The 23,844-nt window shown below is 44.7% G+C and overlaps 2 long non-coding RNA genes across 3 annotated transcripts; both read right to left on the bottom strand.

The window, feature by feature from the left end:
- Nucleotides 1-17,777: 17,777 nt before the first annotated feature.
- On the bottom strand, nt 17,778-20,749 carry LOC144340261 (uncharacterized). Its single transcript, XR_013416159.1, has 2 exons — nt 18,773-20,749; nt 17,778-18,586 (listed from the first exon to the last, which is right to left on the bottom strand). It is a non-coding gene; the product is annotated as an uncharacterized LOC144340261 (long non-coding RNA).
- Nucleotides 20,750-21,445: 696 nt separating this feature from the next.
- On the bottom strand, nt 21,446-23,347 carry LOC144340260 (uncharacterized). Of its 2 annotated transcripts, none has more exons than XR_013416158.1 (3): nt 23,084-23,347; nt 22,872-22,987; nt 21,446-21,653 (listed from the first exon to the last, which is right to left on the bottom strand). It is a non-coding gene; the product is annotated as an uncharacterized LOC144340260 (long non-coding RNA). The 2 variants fall into 2 exon arrangements; XR_013416157.1 differs by having other exon boundaries at nt 21,446-21,744; nt 23,084-23,339.
- Nucleotides 23,348-23,844: the final 497 nt, after the last annotated feature.

The raw sequence follows: 23,844 nt of genomic DNA, 5'->3' as shown, positions 1-23,844 counted from the left end.
ACAACTCCAAGCTGTGGGTACTTGCCTGTGCAGCAAGGCCCAGGGCTGCAGGTGCAAAAGCCAGATGCCACCTCTGTCCAGAGGCCTTCCCAGCTTCAGAGCATCTCTGACTGTGGATTTCTCCCAGGAGCAACAGCACAGCCCCACGCCCCCGCTCATCTTCCCTGATACTTTTGGCACTTTTGTGAGAGAAGCACCAGGAAAGCATGAGAGTGAGCCTGGGGCCAGGCCTCAGGGGACCACAGAGCCACATGCAGTACCACAGTCATTTTGGATCCCCTGCATGAAATGAGCAATGTGGTTTGTGCACATGAGGACCTAGTGGTTAGAAACACAGCAGGTGGTTCTTTGTAGTTTCTTCTTGATGCTTCTTGTGGCCCGCAGCCCGGCAGGGCTTTGCTGTGGGGAGCCGCAGGCCCCTTGTGCAAGGTGAGGTTTAGCTCACAGTCAGGGCTCCCTTCTGAATCAGGCAGGCTCTGGGTGGTTTTGCTACAGCATGAACAGGACCACCTCTTTATGAGATCCTAGGCAAAGACCAAAGTGTTTACACTTAGACAATGTTTCAGCATGTGGCAGGCGAATCTGGGGATGACGGGGAGGGAGAGGGAGCGAATGCGTTATAATGACTGTCCCAGAAGGAGAGTTACTAGCTGTGCTCTGACGGCAGATTGCATTTGTTCTCAAAGAATGCAACAACTCTTGATTCTGCCTTGGAAACTGAAAAACAGCATTCCCCTAGCTCTGATCTTTTCAGGAATGGGGGTGGAGGGCAAGGGTAGAGGTTGGGCTGATGAGGAGCCATGGTGGGGCAGCCATTCCTGGGGCTTCGTTGTCAGCCTCTCCTCTCTGGGACCCTGCGTGGAAAGCACCACCTCAGCACTGAGGGGAAGCCCCATCACCCAGAGCCCTCTGTCCCATCCCCCTGGAGCCTGACATTTTTGCTGCTGAAGTTGCAAAGGCATCTGAAGCTCACCTTAGTGGCCTAGGGCTTCCCGCTCCCCTTTGGGAATTTTCGACATGAAAGCAGAAGGCCTGGCACAAAGAAGTGTGTGTGGTGTGTGTGCATGTGCATGTGTGTGTGTGTGTAATGAAACTAGGCCTGGGGCATGGAGTGACAGGCACCTGGCCAAGGGAACTGGGAGTGAACAGCCCAGTGGATGTTAATATTCCACATTCCTGCCCAAGTGAGGATGGGAATCCCTCAGAATAAAAAGTATCCAAAGTCTTGAGAGTCAGATTTTGTAATCAAATGCCAAGTTTCCCATTTGACCAAGTTACTTATGTTCTCAGAGCCTTGGTTTCCATATCTATAAAGTAGGAATATTGCTATCTATCTCCTGGGATGTGTTAGGTCCAGTTCCTGGGGAACAGACTCTGAGGCAGAGATGGGGAATGGGGGCCAATGCCTGCAGGGGCAGGAAGGACTCAGGACTGGGCAGGGGAGTGGTTGGGACAAGCACAAGACCTCGGCCAGTTTCACAGGATGCTCTGACGGATGGCCTTTCAGAGTTGTACCACCTTCAGTCAAGGGGGCCAGGGTCTTTGTGTCTCATCTACAATTCCCCACCAGCCAGCCACTGGCCGCTGGCCGTCCCTGGGGACAGGGTTCCTGCACCAGCTGAGGAGGGCTTGGGCTGTGCACTATAGCAACTCCTGCAGGGCTGTGGGAGGGAATCAAATGACACAGAACATATATAGTATATATATAATATATATATACTATATATATATATACACTATGATACAGAACATATATAGTGACAACAACAGCAAACCAACTGATTCATCGTGCCCAGGCTTATCCTTGGAAAAAGTGGGCTTGTGTTTTTAAAGTTATCAGATGTCCTTCAACGCAATAGCCCTCGGGGTAGAGGAAAAAGTTTTGTTTCAAACTTATTTAGTGGGAGGAGGCTGGATGGTCCCAGCCCAGCTGGACGGAGGCAAGGTTTGGAGTAAAAGAGATGAAAATGGCCTTGATTTTAAAGTGTGTGATGGGGCTGGGTGCAGTGGCTCATGCCTGTAATCCCAGCACTTTGGGAGGCCGAGGCAGGAGGAGCACCTGAGATCAGGAGTTCGAGACCAGCCTTGCCAACATGGTGAAACCCTCTCTACTAAACACACACACACACACACACACACACACACACACACACACACACACACAAATTAACTGGGCATGGTGGCAGATGCCTGTAATCCCAGCTACTAGGGAGGCTGAGGCGGAAGAATCCCTTGGACCCAGGAGGCGGAGGTTGCAGTGAGCCGAGATTGTGCCACTGCACTTCAGCCTGGGTGACAGAGCAAGACTCTATCTCAAATAAATAAATAAAGTATGTGATAGGAGAGGAAGAAAAATTCTTTAACACTGAGAGCGGATCTGTGGACATGGATTCTGGAATTTGTGAATGTTGGACCCATCTCATTCCTAGTTAGTTCTCTAGGAGGTGGTATATGCATTTAGGGGTAGGAAGATTATACATTATGGGTGATTACTTTGGAAATCTCAGAGAAAACTCCCTGGGCTGGTGGTGGCTGGCACAGACAGAGCCGAGCAGCCTGTCTCCAGAGACTAAGTCCCCCAACAGGCCAGTGGGAGCCAACAAGCAGGTGCCCTTTCAGCAAAGATCTAGGCTGCAGGAGACTCATTCTTCTGGGACTTCTGTAAGATCCAAGGAAGGGAAAGCTTCCTTCATCACCGAGACTGACTTTTCTCCTAGCCAGGTGGGAGGGGGCCCAGAGCGGGTTAACTAATTTAGACAAGTAGATGAAAAGAAATTTATGGAGTAAATTTCATACTCAACTCACATATTTAGTACTTAACAAATGCCTGGATTTAGCGGGTACACAATAAAATAATCCATTCCTTTTTCTTTTTTATTCCCTTTTGTCAGGGATGTACCTATACCTTTTAACCAGCTGAACCTTTTCTTGTTAAAAAAACAAACTGGAAAGAAGGATATACTTCTTTGTTAGCTTTACCAATCAATTACGAACATCGATTAACTATTTACTGTATTAGGTTGCTAGCAAGATGGTAAAACTAGCTCAAGCTGCTTGCTAATCAATGCTGCAGAAAAACAGAAGCAATGGGGAAATGTACATTTGGGGAAACAAACAAAAACAACAATGAAAGCAACGAACAAAACTCCCCAATAAACAGGAGCCATGGTGGGGCAGCCATTCCTGGGGCTTCGTTGTCAGCTTCTCCTCTCTGGGACCCTGGGTGGAAAGCACCACCTCAGACTGAGGGGAAGCCCATCACCCAGAGCCCTCTGTCCCATCCTCCTGGAGCCTGACATTTTGCTGCTGAAGTTGCAAAGCCAACTTGAAGCTCTCCTTAGTGGCCTAGGGCTTCCCGCTCCCCTTTGGGAATTTTTGACATGAAAGCAGAAAGCCTGGCCCAAACAAGTGTGGGGTGTGTGTGTGTGTGTGTGTGTGTGTGTGTGTGTGTAATGAAATTGTACCCCTGGTGCATGAAGATTTTCTTGAACCGTAGTTTGTGGAGGGGTGGCTATATCCCAGTGTGGATAAACCCGAGGCAGCAGTGAAGAGACTGTCTGGAGAAAGGCAGTCCTTTGCCACCTCCTCAGTGTAAAGCTCTGTGGCAGCAGCCTGGACTATTGGTACAGGTGTCTGCAGAGCAAGTTCATGGCAGCACCAAAGCCCTGCCAAAGCGAAAAAGTGATGAAAACATCTGTAGACTGAACAACTAACCTTCTACATTCATCCATTATGTCCTCTCCACAGCCCAAGTGATGGGACCATCTCTTTTCCATCTTGCCTTATCCTAAAGGTTTTAAGATGAAACCTTGCCCCGAGAAGTTGTCTGGCTACTCTAAGCCAACAGCCCACAGGAATCAGTCGTGATTCCACGGTGCATAGGGCTCTCCACCAAGAGCTTAAGCCATCATTGCGCTTTTCCCGATACACATCACAAAATGGAATAGAGGAAACATTACAGGTAGGGTAAGTAGAGGAGAGGAGAAAAAAAAAGAAGCTCACAAGCCAAAATGACTAGAACAATACAACTGCCAAACGAACAAGCAAACTGTACAACATGTACCGTCTGGCAGAAGTATTTGAACAGGTGGACCAAGAATTTAAAATAAGCATTATAAATATGTCTCAAGAAATAAGAAAATATATTAACAAAAATAAAAATCACACAAAAGAACCAAGTAGAAATATTAGGTATGGAAAAGGCAAGCAATGAAATAACTCCATAGATGGGGTAACTAGTAGGATGGATACTATTAAAGAGCAATTAGTTGAGAGATCAGATTGAAAAACTCTCCCAGAACACAGCAGAAAAAGGTCAGAGGAGAAAGAAAATATGTAGTTTTTAAAAAGAAGCTGAGATATGGAAGACAGAGAAATGTCTACATCTGCATCAGATACCTAGAAAGAGAAAAAAAGGAAAAATGACAAAAGGCAGTATTTGAAGACATAATGGGGATAAATTTTCTGGAATTAAAGAATTGTATCCCACCAATCTCTTAATCAAATGTAATGACATACTAAAAATATCCCCAGGCATATGTAGCTTCAAGAGTCTTTCCACAGGAAGAGCCACCTTGAAAACACTCTGGGGAGCCCTTAAATAACAAGAGAAATAAATCCACACGAGGAAGCAAGAGTTTTAGGAAGAAAGGGTAATCATATATCTTGGTAGAGTTTACTATTGTCTTAAAAATTAGAATGGGAGGGAATATATTTATGTAGCAGCCCAGAACTAAAGTTCTATCCGCATGATGTAGGGTGTCAAAATGAGAGGAAGCCCAGCGGAACATGAGATTAATAGTAAAGCAAGAAAGATGATACAGATATTGCTAAGTTCAATAAAACAATAGATGTAAACATGATGAGTAAGGAAGGTCAACCACCGTATGGCAAAAGCAATGTATAATTTTTAATCTTACAGAAGAAAACTTGTTCTATTCAATGGAATTTAGGAACAGAGAACAGAAAAAGAAGAATAAAGCAAATGGAAAATAAGACAATGGAACTAAATCCTAATTTAGTAGCAAAAGGGTTAAACTTACCAAAGACGCTGTCAGATTGGATTAAAAAAAACAAAATATAATACAACAATATGCTGTCTTAAAAACACGCACTGAGGACAGTAAAACAGAAAATTGAGAATAAAAGTATATAGAAAAATACATACCAGGTAATCATAAAGTAAAAGAAAACTAGTGTAGCAATATTAGTATCTTACAAAATAAGAATTTAAGGCACAAAATATCACAAAGGATAGATGATAGACATTATATATGCATAAAAGAAGTAACAAAAAGAAAAGATACATCCATTGTGATCATATATATGTGTAATTAGAAAGCCTCAAAATGTTTCGACCACTGAAAGAATTGCAGAGAGAAATAGACTATCCTACAATTGTAGTTACAGAAACAGGTTGATCAAGCAGACCAAAAAAAAAAAAAAAAAAACCCAGAGATATTAAAGACCTACCAATGAAATTAAACAAGCAAAGATTTCAAGTACACATGGAACATTGACAAAAATAATCTATCAGGCAATAAACGAATAAATATATGCAGAAGTCAGTAAGAAAAATAGAGCTAAACAATCTCTTCTGTTTAGAAACAGAACAACATACTAAATAGCCTTTGAGTGAAAACTGTAAAGTTTAAAAATACTAAAACTATATCAAAATTGTAGGATCCAGCTGAAAATTTCAGGAAAATTTAGGTTTTAAAAAATATTTTGTATTTCTTTTTGAGACGGAGTCTCCCTCTGCTGCCTAGGCTGGAGTGCCATGCCACGAACATAACTCACTGCAGCCTGGAACTTCTGAGCTCAAGAGATCCTCCTGCCTCAGCCTCCCAAGTAGCTGGGACAAAAAGGCACGCAACACCACGCCTGGCTAATTAAAAATTTAGTATTAAATACATTTATTAGGAAACACAATATGTTAATGATAAATGCAGTCAGCAATTAATGGAAAAACCACAAAAGAGCAACAAAGCAAACAAAAAAAAGAAGGAAACAATTAGAGGGCAGAAATAAAAGAGTGCACAACAAAATCAGTGGAAAGGATTGGCCCAATTTTTTAAAGTATTAAAAAGAGATCTATAAAAAAAGGATTAAGAAAAAAATAAGACATAAATGAAAATACAGAATGGGGAAAAGGAGATCACAACACAAAGATGAGAATAACGAAGAAGAGCACACAGATATCTATCTGCCATTAGATTCGAAAGCCTCGCTAGATGAAAGAAAGAAATTCATAGAAAAATACGAGATGCTAAAATTGGTACAGGAAATAAAACTTGAACTAGGTCAGTAGAATTAAACAAATTAAAGTCAAAAGCCTACCTTCCAAAAAAAAATCACAGGCTCAGTCCGTCTCCCAGGCGAATTTTACCAAACTTCGAATGGTGTGACATGTATTAAAAAGATGTCCATTATCATCCAAATCAAGCTACATATCAAATGCAACTTTAATCAAAATTCCAGCTAGATTGTTTTTTGAGGTACTTGGTTAAATCAATTTATATAAAGACATAAAGATTCGTGACTAATCAACCTTAAAAAAAGAGTGTAAAGATAGGGGAGGAGGCTAATCCTACTAGATGGTGACACGCTGTGAAACCACAAGTAATCTTTTAAGTGTAGTTTTGGAGCAAGAACAGAGAAGTTGGTCAATGGAGAAGAATGGAGAGGTCAGGGACAAACACAGATATATGTGGACATGAATGAAGGACAGATGCGTTGCCACAAATCAACAGGGAAAGGACAGATGGTGTAGTAAAAATGTTATTAGGAAATCTGGCTCACTATATAGAAAAAAAATAAAACTGGGTCCCTACTCAGTACCACATCGCTGGCACACTGAAAATAGACTAGAAACCAAAATGTCTTCTAGATAAAATTATAAAATTAATCCAAGAAAATACCAGAGGTGTCTTTATGACCCAGAAGCAGGGAAAGACTTTCTAAACAAAATTTCAAAAGCACAAATCACATTGCAAAACAACAACAAACAATGCAACAAACAGCAAACAAATGAACTGAATTAAATCAAGATTAAACGTTCCCGTTCAATAAAAAACACCAGGGACAAACTTAAGATGGACAGACGACAGAATAGGAGAAAATATTTGCGATGTCTAAACAAGACCTGGGATTAATATTTAGGTTATACAAGAACCTCTTGCAACTAAAAAATAAAAAGAAGTTCCAACAGAAAAATGAGTAAAGTATAGGGACAGGCAATGTACAGCCACCCCAGAAGCTAATTACATAACACTATACAATACATATGAGGAGATACTAAAAATAACTAATTAGACAATGCAAATTAAAATTTGAGATATTAATTTATGCCAGTTAGCCTGGCAAAAAATACGAAGTTGGATGCTGCCAGCTGTTTATAAGAACGTGGGAACCCATATGCACTGATAGAGGGAAGGAGTGGCTGTTTCAGTCTTTCTGGAGAGAGCAATCTTGTCCCTTTTAGAAAAGTGTAGCATATGCAACCCTATGCCCACCGAGTCTCTCCTGCATATTTATCCTGAAGAAACTCTCACCAGATCTACAAAGAGATTGCTCATTACAGTATTGTTTGTTGGGGTAAGGAGTTGGAAATGAAATTGGTGCCCCTCACAAGGAGAGCAGAGGTGACACGTGATGGGCACATAGCATGGGTTATTTTGCAGCAGTCGTTCCCAGCCAAGTTACTATGAGATGGCAGCTTGGATGGATCTTGAAGACAGAATGTTCAATGAAAAGTGTAAGAAAGAGGCCGAGCATGGTGGCTCACATCTGTAATCTCAGCACATTGGGAAGCTGAGGCAGGTGGATTGCTTGAGATCAGGAGTTCCAGACCAGCCTGGGCAACATGTTGAAGCCCTGTTGCTACAAAATACAAAAAAAAAAAAAAAAAAAAAAAAAAAGAGTGTGGTGGCACACTCCTATAGTCCCAGCTACTCAGGAGGCTGAGGTGGGAGGATGGCTTGAGGCCGCAGTGAGCAGTGATTGTGCCACTGCACTGCAGCCTGGGTGACAGAGCAAGACCCTGTCTCAAAAAAAAAAAAGAAAGAAAGAAAGAAAAGAAAGTGCGGCCATAGAATACAATACCACTCACATAAATAAAGTACAGGTATACAAAATAACAACATACATTTTATAGGAACACTGAAAAGCAAAATACACATACATAATGTGGAGGAATATTTGCCTATGTGAAAGTGATAGGAAAAGAATGAGGTTGGGTTGTGTGGGTAAAGGAATACATTTTTTTAAATGAGTGAACAAATAAACAAAAAATGTGTGGAACTCATAAACAGCTGGGTAAAGTCATTTTAATGGATACATCATTGAAAAAGTTTCTGTTTCATCATGTCAAGTTGATTTGTGCTTTTGAAACTTTGTTTAAATTTGTGTTGTGCAAAGATTTTAAAAGCTATTGTCATTTCCAAATTGTTCTCATGATATCTCACTGTGTAATGGAGTTTAAAAGATAATTCTAAAAGCAAAACTGTGTGTTTCCCGTTTAATTTTAAAAATCAAATTTTAGAAAATACAGCACCTGAAAGGAAAAGGAAGGGAAATCACCAAGTCAGACAATGACAGGATAGTCCGTTCCAGTGCGGTAAATCATTTAAAACAATGGTTGTCACTGTAGTTTTTTCCCTATAGCCATTATATATATTCATGCTGAACTGTGAACTCATTTACTCCTATTTTATCTTCTGGGCGCTGTCACCCTCTCTATGAACACCAACGTGTCTAACTTCCCTGAATCACTGACCCCTTGCCTTCTTAGGGCCAGCATTGGAGACCATGGCAAGGCCTCCCATCCCCAAACGCCTGCTGTCACTGCTGATTTCCTGAAGGCCTCTCTGTCTCTAGGAATCCATTAATAAAATGCAAATTGCTCTTTGAAGGGAACTCTTGGTTGAAGCAGATTGGTCAATACTCTTGGATGTGTGGATAGTTGGAAGGCAGCCAACAGCTGGGCAAACGCAGAGAGGAAGAGAGGATTAGGATGGAGGAAGGAAACTGAACAGGGCAGTGAAAACACACTTTCACCCCTCACACTTTTCTGAGGCTGCTTCTCTCCTGGTAAGCTTCAGTGTCCTGTGGAAGATGAGCAAAGGGCATGGTCAGCTGTGGGTTTCCATACAGTTGGGTTCAAATGATGTCAACTTTTGCCTTCCTGTGGGTTCCCTGGGACTCCGCTGCAGCTTTCTATGTTATTTTCCCAAAGGCTTGATGGGTGCTGAGGCTGCTCCCCTGACTGCAGCCTGTGAGGTTAGTTCTGCAGCTCCATTTCCACTGGCTTTTCAACACAGTAAGAAGCCTTGCGGGTGGCCTCCAGTCTGAGATGCACCACCACCCCCCGCTCCTTTTCCAGCTGACTCTCCAGCTTTCGAGCCCCTGTCTTACCAGGTGTGAGAACCAGTCCTAACTGGCACCACACCCTCACCCTCCCAGGCCACGCACACAGGTGTCAGCAGTGGTCAGGAGGGACTGGTCTTGCTTGCTGCTGGTCAAAGATGACAAACTTCTCTGGGTCTCCAGCTGATGGCCCTTGTGGTTCCTCATGCTGGGGAAGGTCCTGCTCTTGCACACTCTGTCTGGGGCATCTGGGCTCCTAGAGGCAGCTACAGTCAAGGATGGTTTGAGCACAACCTCCCCTCTGAAAGAATGAGAGGGAACCATTCTGATGTATGCAGGGAGAATGGATGCGCAGCCATTTCCCCAGTCGGTCTCTCGCTTCATGTATTTCTTTTCCATGGGCCCAGTGAACTGCCCCAGTGTGGTACACTAGGGAAGGTGTCAGAGAGGGCTCTGTTTAATTGTCTTAAAATAGGATTTCTGGGTTGGGCACAGTGGCTCACACCTGTAATCCCAGCAATTTGGGAGGCAAAAGCAGGAAGATCTCTTGAGACCAGGAGTTTGAGACCAGCCTGGGCAACATGGTGAAACCCCGTCTCTACAAAAAATATAAAAATTAGCTGGATGTGGTGGCATATGCCTGCAGTCCCAGCCACTCAGGAGGCTGAGGTGGGAGGATTGCTTGAGCTTGGGATGTTGAGGCTGCAGTGAGCCGTGAGTGTGCCATTGTACTCCAGCCTGGGCAACAGAGTGAGACCCTGACCTCCCACCCACCCCCACTGCCAAACACCAAGAAAAGAACCTCTGCAATAGAATTTTCGATGTTGTCCATAGTTCAGAAAATTCACTCATAATGTCTTGCCATCATGTCCCCAGAACCATACAGTGTGGGAGCTGGAAGTCCCCGGCCCTCAACTACTGGTGAGAGCCCTCAAGGCAAAGAGCCTTGCCCAGACCCACAGCCAGGCAGTGGCTGTGCAAGGTCAGAGCCCACAGCTTCAGGCTTGAAGTTCAAGACTCCTTTACTCCTTTGACCCTACATAACTTTAATATATGCAATGGGGACCTGGTTATTCAAAGGTGACTTTGAGAATAGGGAACTGGTATTAAAAGGTGATTTAAGTAGATTTACTCATTATTTGTGTAAAAATTGACACACAGTACAAAAATATAGGATATTGGATTGTTTAAGTACTCAGCACTAGTAAAAGGCTTTTTTTCCTTTTTTAAAAGTGTTCATGGAAATGTGTTTGGGGTGAAGCAGGCATTCTGGATGATCAACAGGTGGCAGTGTTTCCCTGCTTTATGCAGTCCTGCCAGTCTATTCAAGGGAGGAATATTGTTCGTGCGTCTGGGATTAGACTCTAATCAAAGGACTTTTTAGAAACTGCCAGTTGGAGCGACAATACAGTGCCTGGCAGGGTCCTCCCTGAGCCTCCCGCACCTATTTGACAGCAGGTGGTAATAGAAGGGTCACTGGGTAAAGCACAATCCTCCGCAATGACCCACCTTCATCTCTCGGAGGGAAAAGGGTTGAGGAAGACAGAAAAGCCATGCGCCCGTGCTGGGCTTAACTGGATTGTTTATTCCAGTGTAATTTAGAACGTGTTTTGAAATATTTCTTTTCCATTTACTTTTAATTTGAAAGCACGGAGAGGCGTGTTCATGGTAAGAGGTGAGATCTGGGGAGACGGGGCAACCCTGTCCAGTGTGAGCTGCTGTCTGGTGATGAGGATGCAGCCAGCTGGGTCCTTGGGCTGAAGGGACTGGTCCAGGTCAGGTAGGGATGCAGGAAGGAGAGGAAACTACACCAAAACACACAGACCGTTGCCTGTTACTTGTGTGCCCCAGACCAAAAAATAGAGCAATAATAGCAGCAAACCTTTATTGTGGGCTTACTATGTGCCAGGCGCTGTTGAAAGTTTTTCATTTATTTCTTACTACCACCGGGAAGGTAGATACTATTATTATACCCATTTGACAGATGAAGGAACATTGAGTTTCAGAGAGAAAAACCTGACCATATAATTAGTAACAGAGCCAGAATTTGAACCCTAAACCCAGGGAGTCTGACTCCATGCTCCTGCCACTGGTTGACTCCAGCTGTCCTGCGCACACGGGAGCAGAGCCTCGTGAAGCTGAGGCTTGCTGCGGTAGCTCCGGGAGGCCCTGTTTCTTTAAAAAGAGCCATATTCACTGGCTGAGAAGGAACTCTGTGGAGTCGGCCTATGATGCAACAGGGCGCCCTGTCCTGGAAGGGTGCATACTTCACATCTGGATTGAGAGGACTGATTGACTGATTTGGAGCTCATCATTGGTGAAGAATTATACTTACCATTTTGGAATGATAATCGCAAATTCTTGTGGCTTCCTCAAATAGAGGGGGCCCATCCCAGAGTGAAAGTACTGTGGACAGTCTGCATGGAGTCTTGCGGGGTCCTCAGGGCTGCGTGGAACACCTACCCATGCTGGAGAGGTCAGTAAGGAGCCACAGCCTAGGCCAGGATTTGGCAGGAACAACATTGAAACCTTCCAACTGAAACTGAAGGGATGCTTGCGACGGTTCCAGACCAGAGAGCCATGTTCCCTCTGTTGGGCAGTGATCTTACACAGTAATCAATCTGGGGTAAAACACCTCACCTTTGTATTTGGTTTGTGTTTGTGACTTCTACTTCATAGAATGTGGTTTAGGCCTCTATTCATTCAATCCTTCTGAAAGCCTTTACTGACACCTGTTATATACAAGGCTCATATAGGAAGAATAATAATCAGCAGCAGGGACACCAGCTAACATTTGTTAAATGCCTATCAAATACCACATCCTATGCCAGGGATCCTTAAGCCTTAGGAAGCTGGTCTGCTCTGGATTCACATAGTGGGTGGCTCTGGTTTCCCTTGCTTTCACCAAACCCTATGAGGGAGACACTACTAGTATTCTCATTTACATATGAAGAAACTGAGGCCCACGGAGGTTAAGTAACCTGCCCAAGGGCATATGCTTAGAACATACGGAAGTAGGATTTCAGCCTAAATGTCCAGGGTCCTTGGGCTCAGCCATTGTGCTACGCTGCATATGTGTGGTACATGAATGAGAAAATTGTCCCTGAGGAAGGTCTAGAAAGTGTCCGTCAAAGGTGAATAGCAAGTACCAGGAAAGAATATGAGCCGTCCTCCAGAGTTTGAACCCAGATGTCTGACTCCTAAACCCTGTTCCTAACCATTTGTGCTATACTGTCTGTGTTAGAGAAACAGAGCCAATAGGATATAGATATTTATCTATTATATATAATAAGGAACTGGTTCACATGATTACGGAGGCTAAGCACTGGGATATATATATATATAAAATGAGGAAGTGGCTCATGTGATTATGGAGGCTGAGAGGTTCTGATGTGCTATCTGCAAGCTGGAGGCCCAGGAAAGGGTAATTCAGTTTGAGTCCAAAGGTCACAGAAACAGGGGAGCCAAGGTGTAAGCCCCAGTCTAAGGGTAGGAGAAGATGAGATGAGATGTCTCAGCTTAAGAAGTGAGGCAGAAAAAAAAGAGGTGAATTCCTCCTTTCTCGGCATTTTGCTCTCTTCAGACCCTCAACGGATGATGCCCACTCACACTGGGGAGGGGAGACCCCATTGTGGGATTACTGAGCCCACTGATTCAAATGCCGGTCTCATCCAGGAACATCCCCACAGACACACCCAGAAATAATATTGAATCTGGGCATCCCAAGGCTCAGTCAAATTGATACATAAAATTAACTGCCTATTGAAAAGTATATAGGATGCAAGTTCGGATGCTATAGCAAAGACGGAAACAGCAGTGGACAAAGCAAGAAAGAAGTTGGTTTCTCTTTCATAACAGTTCAGGCCTAGTGGTCCAGGGCTAGTATGCTGGTTCAATGGTGTGGGAGACCCAGGTTCTTTCATCTCATTCCACAGACATCCCCAACACATGGCTTCCATCTGATTGTCTAAGCAGCAGTGACTCCACTTACCATGTCTGCATTCCAGCCAAAGGAGAAGGGGAAGAGAAGGGGAAGCTTCTTTCCCTTTGAAAGCACCATTTGGAAGCCATTTACCTCATTTCTTCTTACATGGCAGTAGTCAGAACTAATTGACTGTACCTTGCTGCAAGGAAGGCTGGGAATGTGTTATTAGTGGCCTGAAGTTATACTCTTTTATAACATAGAGAGAATGAATAGTGGAGTATATCTAGCATTTGTTTCCACAGGAAATATTTACCAGAGGTGAGGCATATAGAGGATCAGATGAACGAGGTTGATAGGAGTGTACTGGTCCCTGCCGCAGAGTTAGAGGTGTGGGACCTAGTCAGGCTGCTTGAGTTTGGATGCTGGTTGCACTCTTCGTGTGTGTGATTTTAACCACAGTTACTTTATCTGTAAAATTGGGATAATAACACTTTATTTGGATGTCATGAGTATTAAATGAGATAATTCATCTAAATGTTTCCCTTTTTTTTTTTTTTTTTTTTTTTTTTTTTTTTTTTTTTTTTTGCTTAATCTGGGTTCCCTGGAAAACAGAACATGAGGCAAAGTTGAAGTACTAATGCTTTTTAATGAAGCGCAATAGTAGGGCAGCCAGTGTGAGGCAGGGAAGGATGGGAAGCAAATGCCGGGCCCCGCTGCTGACCTGGCCAAGGCTTCACAAAGACACGGTGTGCCAGCTGGCCCCAGGAGATGCCTTTTGGACAGGCTGGAGGAAGGAATAGCGGGCGACTTGATCTGCAGAATCCCTCCTGACTCCTATCCCCAAACGATCAAAGTTCATCCCCTGTGGAGTTTCATATCCCACACTCTGGGGTGGCATCACCTGACCCTTTTAGAAACTGCTGAGGAGTCCATCCCTGGTGCTTTGTGGTGTGGCTCTTCCTCCAAGTCTGGGAGGGGTGCATGGAGTCATCAGCTCTGGCTGCTGGTCAATGACTCCATGCTCTAGTGTGGAATCATCTGGCAGAGTCAGTTGATGCAGGAGCTGCAGAGGTTACATGGATAATGGAGGGTGGAAAGATGTGGAGCTTAAATAGTCTAAGGCAGCTCATAAGATGTATCGAGTCCATTATTGCTTTGACATTAGACAGCACTACCATTCTCTAGCTACGACACTTTAGGTTTAATGCACCCTCACTGAGACTTGGTTTTCTCACATATAAAGAGGTGGTGACAACGCCGGCTTGACAAGCTATTATGAGGATTAAATAATGCCGTTGATGTGAAAGGACCTGGTGCTATGCCTGGTAAACAACAGCTTCCTGCCTGGTTTTCCACTCTGCGGTCATGGGAACCGGATCCTCCTTCCCCTGCCAGTGTTTGGTATGTGCAATTGACATGTATCTCATGCATCTTTTGATATTCTGTAAAGGGTCACGCAAACAGGATTTTAAGACAAGTATCCTATCCCCTTCCAACAAGATAGCCACTCCTAGAGTATTTCTATGTTCAAATTCTAGAACCGAGATGATCACCCTGGGAAAGGTAGGAAGCTCCTGGCTGCTGTTCAGGAGAGCTTCTCCAATTCCAAACCAGGCCTTGGCAAACCACCCCCTCCACGGAGCTACTTGAGGGCAGACAACACGTTTTCCTGATTCACTGCTAGCCTAGAAAATCAAGAGCAATAAAAAGAGGGAACTATGTTTAGTATTTTACGATGAGCTAAGTAGCATTCTAAGGAGGTTTTTGACTCTACTTTAAGTCCTATAACAACTCGGCAAGAAAAGAATTAATATTAATGCCATTATTCTCCAAGCAAGGTCACCAGGCCATCTTCACCAGAATCACCTGAAGGCTTCTCCAAATGCAGATTTCCAGAGTCTACCCCAGATCTGAAACGGGACCTCTGGGGTGGAGCCAAGAAGCTGCATTTTTAACAAGGTGCCCAACTGCTTTTTCTTACCCAGAAACTCTGAGGTCTAACCACTGACTCAACTTCCTTTTGAGATCCCAACTGACCAATCCTACAGTGATGTGCATTATTGATCTCCAAGTGAGAATATTTCCTTTAACCATTAACCCTCTGCTACACATAGAGAAGTTGAGTGATTTGCCCTATGATGTGGGGTTAATAACAGACAGACAGGCAGTCACAGCTCTAGAACCCAGACAGCAATTCTTTCCAACACATAATAATGTATTAGATATATCTATGAGCTTCCCCAGATTCTTTAAGTTCTAAGACTTCTGGCCCAGAGTAAGCTTGAGTAGGGAGTCATCCAAGCTGGATTCAGAAAGGTTTAGATACTTGAGTTGCTGTTGTGTTGTTAGATCTCTACAGCAACTAGTGACTATCCAGGCACCAGAGCAGCCACTGGGTGGATTCCTGCATTCCTACTTCATGAGCCTGACACTAAGCCCCCTGGGGAAAGAATAGAGGGTGACTTGATCTGCAGAATCCCTCCTGACTCCTATCCCCAACTGATCAAAATTCATCCCCTGTGGAGTTTCATATCCCACACTTTGGGATGTCTAAAAGGGTCACCTGACCCTTTTAGAAACTGCTGAGGAATCCATCCCCTGTGCATTGCGGTGTGGCTCTTCTTCCAAGTCTGGGAGGGGGTGCATGGAGTCATTAGCTCCGGCTGCTGGTCAATGACTCCATACCCTATTGTGGAACCATCTGGCAGAGTCAGTTGATGCAGTGGCTGCAGAGGTTACATGGATAATGGAGTATTAAGTGCATTAAGTATATTAAGTAGTATTAACTCACATGATCACAAGGCCCCACAGTAGGCTGTCTGCAAGCTGAGGAGCAAGGAAGCCAGTCTGAGTCCCAAAGCTGAAGAATTTGGAATCCCGTGTTTGAGGGCAGGAAACATCCAGCACAGAAGAAAGATGTAGACGGGAGGCTAGGACCAACTAGCCTTTTCACGTTTTTCTGCCTGTTTTATATCCTGGTTGCACTGGCTGCTGATCAGATGGTGCCCACCCAGATTAAGGGTGGGTCTGCCTGTCCCAGCCCACTGACTCAAATGTTAATCTCCTTTGGCAACACCTTCACAGACACACCCAGGATCAATAATTTGCATCCTTCAATCCAATCAAGTTGACACTCACTATTAACCGTCACACTCCAGTAGCTGCTCTACAGAAGCTGAAGAGCCTCCTGAGGTAGAGAGTGAGGGACCTGGGATTCCTGTACTCCACGAAAGGATACTCCTAGTCCAAGGGACTTGCTCTTGGCTCCCCTGGGCACAGTTAGACCACGGAATTTCAGGGTAAGGATGGCATCTGGGCACCTTGGTAAAGTTCAGAGGGGAGACCCTGGACATCTGCATCTTAAAAAGCCCCAGGTGATTTTGGAAAAGGTGCCCTGGTGGCCTCACATGGAGAATCCTGGGTGTACCAGCTGCAGCTACCCTTCTACCTTCCACCATCGTCTGGACCTGGGCTCCAAGGCCCTGCTACCAGAGGAGGCAGGGCATTTTTAAAGGCATAAACATGTATTTCTTTCTTCCATTAATTTTTAAGACTAGTTACTAAATAATGTAGTGAACATTTAAAGAAATAGAGGGCAAAGTGAGCCATTTGTCAGGCTGATCCTTCCTTGGGACCCTTGTTGTGGCTCAGGAGGCACAACAATGGGAACCGGGAGAACCCTGTTAAAATCCCAGCCTCCGCTGCCACCAGCACGTGCTCCCAGCTGCCCTCCTAATCTGCACAAGCATGTTGTTGACTTGATTTGTTTGGTTGACGCCTCATTTCCCCAAATATAAAATAACTTGAAAATAAAGGAAGAAAATGAAAGTTAAGGAAAAATGGGCTGTCAAAGTAGACTCAAGATTAAAACCATTCATACCTCTCATGAGGCTTGGGTGAGCCGGTGGAGAGATTTGTTCCAGAGATATGAGTCTTCCCCTGCTCTAACTGAGGTCAGGGGAAGTTTCTGTTCTCCCATCTATCCCTGCAGTAGGACAGGATTCCCCATGCCCACCAGAGACCCCCCAGGCCCACCTTACCAGAAACAAGGACAAAGTTCGCTTGACATTGGATCTCTCCTTCCTTTTGAGGTCCCAACTACCAAATTGCACAAATTAGTATATGCATTATTCATCTGCAAGTGAGACTTTAACACGGAGAAAGGAAAGGAAAGGAAAGGTTCTATTACTTATGAACCCAACGCTTGTCAGTGCTAAATTGCCTTGCTTATATATAAAAGCTCTCTGGGATTGCAGAAGGCAGAATGCCATTGCTGTTGTCAGTTACATGGTTGACTTCTTTCTGATGGGTCTAAATTGTTACCTTAGTGACTTCCTGCCATGCTGCATCCAAGTTTTGTGGGGCCTGAAGCTTATATAATTTTGGAAGCTTTCTTAAAACAAAAATACATATTAAAAATGTACGTATAAAAGCATTTATTTAGAATGAGAAGTCACAACGAATCAGAAATTCCACAAATATCAAATTCAAACAACATACTATTTTTATTCATTAGCTCTTTGAAACACCCTTATAACACTATGTTAACACTTTATTCCCTTCGTTCATTCCCCGTCTTCTTTTTTCTTCCATACTCTTCAATCGCCTCTTCACATGACAACTTTATGGTTTTTTGTTTTTGTTTTTGTTTTTGTTTTTTTTACGGAGAGAAGAGAAAGATAATTCACTTTTCCTCAAACACGGTGGAAAACATTTCTTTATTATATTTTACCAAAGTTTCTTCCAGCTCTTTATCGGCAGTGTTATGTACATTTTCAGGTTGTTGTCAAATGTTTGAAACCTGGTGTCAGGTTTCACACGTTAGCTGTGAGAACTGGATGAATTTTCCGCAGACTCGCTTCTGGCTCCATTATTCCAAATTCTTCCTCTCCCTCATGTTGCCGCACAGCCCCTGGCCTTGCACCTCTGGGGCAGGAGGGCGGTGAGACTTCCCAAAGCCATTCCTCGGAACAGCTAGCAATTACTTAACACATAGAAGTAACTGTGGACCATATAAAATATCCCAAGAAACCCCAATTAAATGTTCCATGTATTTAATTCCCCTTAACCGGATGCTCAGAACATCCTCTGTCACTCTACGAAAGGCACTGTGTGACGGTAGGTACGCCAGGAGGAAAGTCTTCACTGGCTGAAGTTAAGATCGCTTAAATCTCTACAGTTTACAAAGACACACGGCATAGGAACGCATTGCTGGGGCCCTTCCCAGAGCCTTGAAGTGAGGTACTAAAAGCTTCATTCACTTCAGGGTTAATCCTTCTCTGCTTGCTGCTGGGTCTGCGGAAGTGAAGTGGGGTCTTCCTGTCATGCTCTGTGATTAGCATGTGTGCTGGAGACACATGTGGGCAGGGACAGGCCTGTGCATGCCCATCCCCTGCCCCCCCTACCCCCGCCCCAGCACCAGGACAACTCTCAGCTCAGCTTGGGCAGCAGGCTGGGGAAGGCCTTTCAATCCCCACTTACTTTGCTGAGATACAGGAAACTCAGGCCCTCGATTTTCTGGCATCAAAACAGCTCAGGTGTGGTGGCTTACGCCTGTAATCCCAGCACTTTGGGAGGCCAAGGTGCAGGGATCGAGAGGTCAGGAGATCGAGACCATCCTGGCCAACATGGTGAAACCCCGTCTCTACTAAAAAAAGAAATAAAAAATAAAATTAGCTGTAGTTCCAGCTACTCGGGAGGCTGAGGCAGGAGAATCACTTGAACCTGGGAGGCGGAGGTTGCAGTGAGCCGAGATCGCGCTATTGCACTCCAGCCAGGGCGACAGAGCCAGGCTCTGTCTCAAAACAAAAACAAAACCAAAAAAAACAGAAGTGGCTGTTTCCACGGTCTGGTGGTTTCTGCCCCAGGGAGAAGCAAGGCACACTTGGTTTCTCTTATGGTCCAAAGGAAGTGTGTGGGGGAGAAGGGGAGCTGGGGGCAGGGGTGCTGGTCTAATGTCCTGTGCGGACTAGTGTTACAGCAGTCCAGTTTGAAGGCTCTGGTCATGGGAATGGCTTCTTGGGAGAGCTCCATATGTCAGGAAATTACTTATCAGATGTAGAGGTAATAATAGGACATGCCTGGCAATGTTTGAGGGCACTGAGAAGGCAATAAGACAGAACGGTTTTTTTTTTTTTTTTTGCTTGTCTCTGCCAAACCAAAAATGTAGGCCAGCGTCAACAGTCTGGTTTATAGGGAAACTAGAGGTCAGGGGGCCAAAAGGAGATATTCTGTGTGGGGGCTCAGTTTTCATTTTTGCATTTTTTGTGGGGGTACAGATCTGCCATCGGAGGTGCAGGTTCAGGCCAGCTGGTCTGTAAAAGTCCCTTCCAGGATAACTTTCTATAATTATTGTCTTTGGCTTAAAGCACAGGCTGTTACCGGATGGAAGGTCTTGACTGTGAGTTGTCCAGGTTCTTGGTGTGTTGAACACAACACACAAAGCAACAAAAGAATGAAACGAAAAAGACAAAGCAACAAAAGAACTGAGCAACAAAAACACATATTTATTGGCGTGAAAGTACCTTCCACAGAGTGGGAGCAGACTCGAGCAAGCGGCTCAGGAGTCCCCCTGATTTAGGGTTTTTATTAGGCTAAAAGAATTTGGTAACACCCCTAGGTGCCCTGTAGAGGCAGCCGGTCGGTTATTCCCTATGAAGGATTGGCCTGAGACCAATCAGAGGCTGAAGTGGAGACTTCCGTCTTGTTATCACAGGAGCCATGATGTGGCGTCTATGCTACCTAATCCCGCCTAGAACTGTCTGCACCTGTTGTTCTTTTGCTTCTGCCTTAACCCTTGGTTACCTTCAATGCCTATTCCCCTGCCTCAAAGCCCCACGATAGGGCAGCTGCCTTTGGAAAGGGTAACACACTACGCTGTGATGACCACACCACAGGGAGAATTTGTTCACTAGCAAATTCCACAGACTTGGTGTCTGGGAATATCAAGAAGGGAACCAGCCTTGTAAAGGGTTAGGGGGAGAATGTGGGAGGGTCCAGGGCTCTGTCCTCTCACTCCCTCCTGTTTTTCCTTTAGGGTGAGGGGCCCTAAGCAGTCTGTGAGTAGCAAGAAGGTCCTGGTGTCAGAAGTGAGGGGAAAAAAGTGGGGGAGGTGGAGGTGACAGAGTGTCAGAGGCACATTTCAGTTGATTCATGAACCAGTACCACTTTGTGAGAAATTAATCACTATATATTGAATGTAAAAATTATTACCCTAAACAGGATAAACTTTTGACTCCCCTTTTGTTCATTTGGATTAAGTAGTATAATACTTAATTTTGACATTTGACTCTTAAGATTATGTAACCTAGCTACTTCAGGATGGCCTTAGACTATTTTTCGGGTAATTTGCTCCATTTCCTGACTCCTCCTTGCAAACAAAACGATAGTGACACTTTATCCTGATTTTTTCTTCTTTTTGGTTTATGCCTATTCTAATTAAATGTGTATACATAAAGTTAAAAAAAAAAAACCTGGAATCTAACTTGGAATCTCTCGGAGAACAAAGTGTTTTGTTCCTAGAAGCCCTGCTGGGGAAGAAAGGAAGTGATGTGGTTCAAGGTTGGTACCAAAGTGACCATGTTCTCGGACTGCCCAGGGTCCAGGCGATCCCAAGTGGTAGCAGTAATGACGTCGACCATTCAGTCCCCCACACTCACCTCTTTCTCTTCTCTCCCTCTAGTCTCCCCTTACGTCTGTTTCTCTTTCCTTTCTCAAATATAGATTGAGTCCCAGTTACTCTCCCTTGTACTGAAGTGACACAGAAGTGAACAAACATAGACCAAGTCCTCAACCAATCGCTGATAGGTTAGACATTATCCTACGTGTTTATGTCGAATTTTCCTAACAACTCAGAAAATTGGGTTTATTATTCTCATTTTACCAACATGGGATTAAGACCTAGGGCGGTGTCTCAAAGCCTATGCTTATTTCATAGAACAAATGAGTAAGCAGAAGCACCAAGAAGGTAAGTGGCTGATCCGTAACCACACAGCTCCCAAGTGGTTTCGCCTTGGTTTGGCTCCAAACTTGTACCCTGCTTAACCTTTTAAATTGAATGGGGTTGAGAGGTTACTTCACCTCTGGTTCTGTGACCAAACCGAACTTGGGTCCGCTTGCCTAATGCACAGAAAAAGCCAAATACTGACACCAGGATTTGCAGTGAGAGAAAGTGAGACATTTATTGCAGTGAGCAGAGCCAAGGAGAATGAGCAGCTATCGCTTAAGACCCGAACTCCCTGATGGCTTCCAAGCAGGGGTTTTTAAAGGTGGCAGGGTGCAGTGTGTGTGGGGGCGTCTCCAAAGTGAGAGAATTTCTGGAACTTTTCAAATCTATTTCTTGGCTTCAGTCTGTCTGAGATCACTGTGAAGACAGTTGGCATTTTCCATCAGGTGGGAGTCCTGGTTTCTTAAAAACAACTCAAGGACATATGTCAAGACGTTATCTTTAGTTTCTGTAGGGAAACAAACATCTTGTGACTCTGACTTATTTGGGTGGCTATTGTAAAAGTTATTATGATCTTCTCACTTCGTGGGTTATGTATTCAGTTCTCTGATTGCTGGCCACAGGGCTAGCTGGGTGCCTGGAATTCCCCTTGAAGGACTCCAAATTTTTCCATGCTGGGCAGGGGACAGCGGTTGGGGGAGCCTGGCAGGCCCCTAAGATGGTTCCCTGCCTGTCTCAATTCTGGAGACTGAGGAGAGTGAAAATCACCTGGTGATCATTGAACGGGCCCGGGAGATAAAAACTTATCTGAGCAATTCAGAAAGGAGCAAAGACCACCCGGTGACCACCAAACAGGCCATGTGGAGGCAAAACTCCTTATCTGGGGAATTTAGAAGTAATCAAACTTCTCTAGTGTCTAAAGTTGGCACTTTTAAGCTGGGGTGCTGTGGCTCACGCCTGTAATCCCAGCATTTTGGCAGGCCGAGGTGGGCGGATCACTTGAGGTCAGGGGTTCGATACCAGCCTGGCCAGCATGGTGAAACCCCATATTTGCTAAAAATACAAAAATTAGCTGGGCGTGGTGGCACGCTCCTGTAGTCCCAGCTACATTGGAGGCTGCAGCAGAAGAATCGCTTGAACCTGGGAGGCAGAGGTTGCAGTGAGCCGAGAACTCGCCACTGCACTCCAGCCTGGGCAACACAGTGAAACTCCATCTCAAAAAATATAAAATAAAATAAAATAAAGTTGGCATCTTTAAACTTTTAGAGGTTCCAATCCTCTTTCAAATTTTATAAGCAGCTAAAATTTCTATACATCTCCAGAATGCCGTGCTGAAGCTCATTTTACAACCCTAAGCTCCCACCTTAAAAGGTTCATAAATGCTGGGAAGGAAAATCCACCAGGGTGCGCTCAGTCCTCTCGCTGAGGTGCCCCACTGCACCCTTTTGCAGCGTTCTTCCTTTCTAATAAACGTTCCTTTTTCAAACCTGTACTGTTGTCGGTAAATTCTTTTTACCAGCCCTCCAGTCGAGCACTTCCCGGTGCCGGGGCTCTGACACCAAGCGCGCAGAGACAGAGGCCGGCGGCCCTCTCTCTGCTGCCCCTTCTCCCTGCTGGTCTCACCAATGCTCTCACCTGAGTTTCTCCTTTTCCATTTCCTCCTTTACCAAGGGCGCAGCTACTCTTCGGAGAGGCGGTTGGGTCCATAGGGTCAGCTGCCTCTTGGAGAGCTGTGTGAGGCGATGAGGGAGCTGAGGGGAAGGAAAGAGAGGGTCCAGTGTGCCTCACCTTGGTCCCGCACACCGAGGGAAAGGGTTTCAAATAGGACTGGTGGATTGCTAACACACCGTCCATTTTGAGAAGACTTCTTGTATGGGCGGCAGTGTGCTTCCCCAAAACTCGTATGTTGGAGCCCTAACCCGTAACACCTCAGAATGTGACTGTATTTAGAGAATGGATTTCTAAAGAGGCGATTAAGTTTAAAGAGACCATTAGGGTGAGCCCTACTCCAATCTGCCTGCTGTTCTTATAAGAAGAGGAAATTGAACCTGCAAGGAGCTATCAGGGGGCCTCGTGCACAGAGGGATGACTGCGTGCAGAGGCCACAAGAGGGCGCCCTCTGCAAGCCAAGGAGAAACCTCCGACGACACCAACCCTGAAGAGGAAATTGATCTTGGACTTCTGGCCTCCGGAAGAGTACATTTTTGTTTAAGCCACCCAGTCTTGTGTGTGTGTGTGTGTGTGTGTGTGTGTGTGTGTGTGTGTGTGTGTGTGTGTGTGTGTGTGTGTGTGTGTGTGTGTGTGTGTGTGTGTGTGTGTGTGTGTGTGTGTGTGTGTGTGTGTGTGTGTGTGTACATTTTTGTTTAAGCCACCCAGTCTTGTGTGTGTGTGTGTGTGTGTGTGTGTGTGTGTGTGTGTGTGTGTGTCCCTAACAAAGGAATAAAATTTTGTTCTCATATCCTCAAAAAACTTAGTTCATCTGAAGAATTGAAAGTCTGAGGAATTGCCACTTACAAATACTTTGGTGGTTTTTTTTTGTTTTGGTTTTTGTTTTGGTTTTTGTTTGAGACAGAGTCTCACTCTGTCGCTTCAGGCTGGAGTGCAGTGG

Source organism: Macaca mulatta, chromosome 4 (assembly GCF_049350105.2).
Source record: "Macaca mulatta isolate MMU2019108-1 chromosome 4, T2T-MMU8v2.0, whole genome shotgun sequence".
Lineage (NCBI taxonomy): Eukaryota > Metazoa > Chordata > Mammalia > Primates > Cercopithecidae > Macaca > Macaca mulatta.
This window is presented reverse-complemented; position numbering and strand designations above follow the sequence as displayed.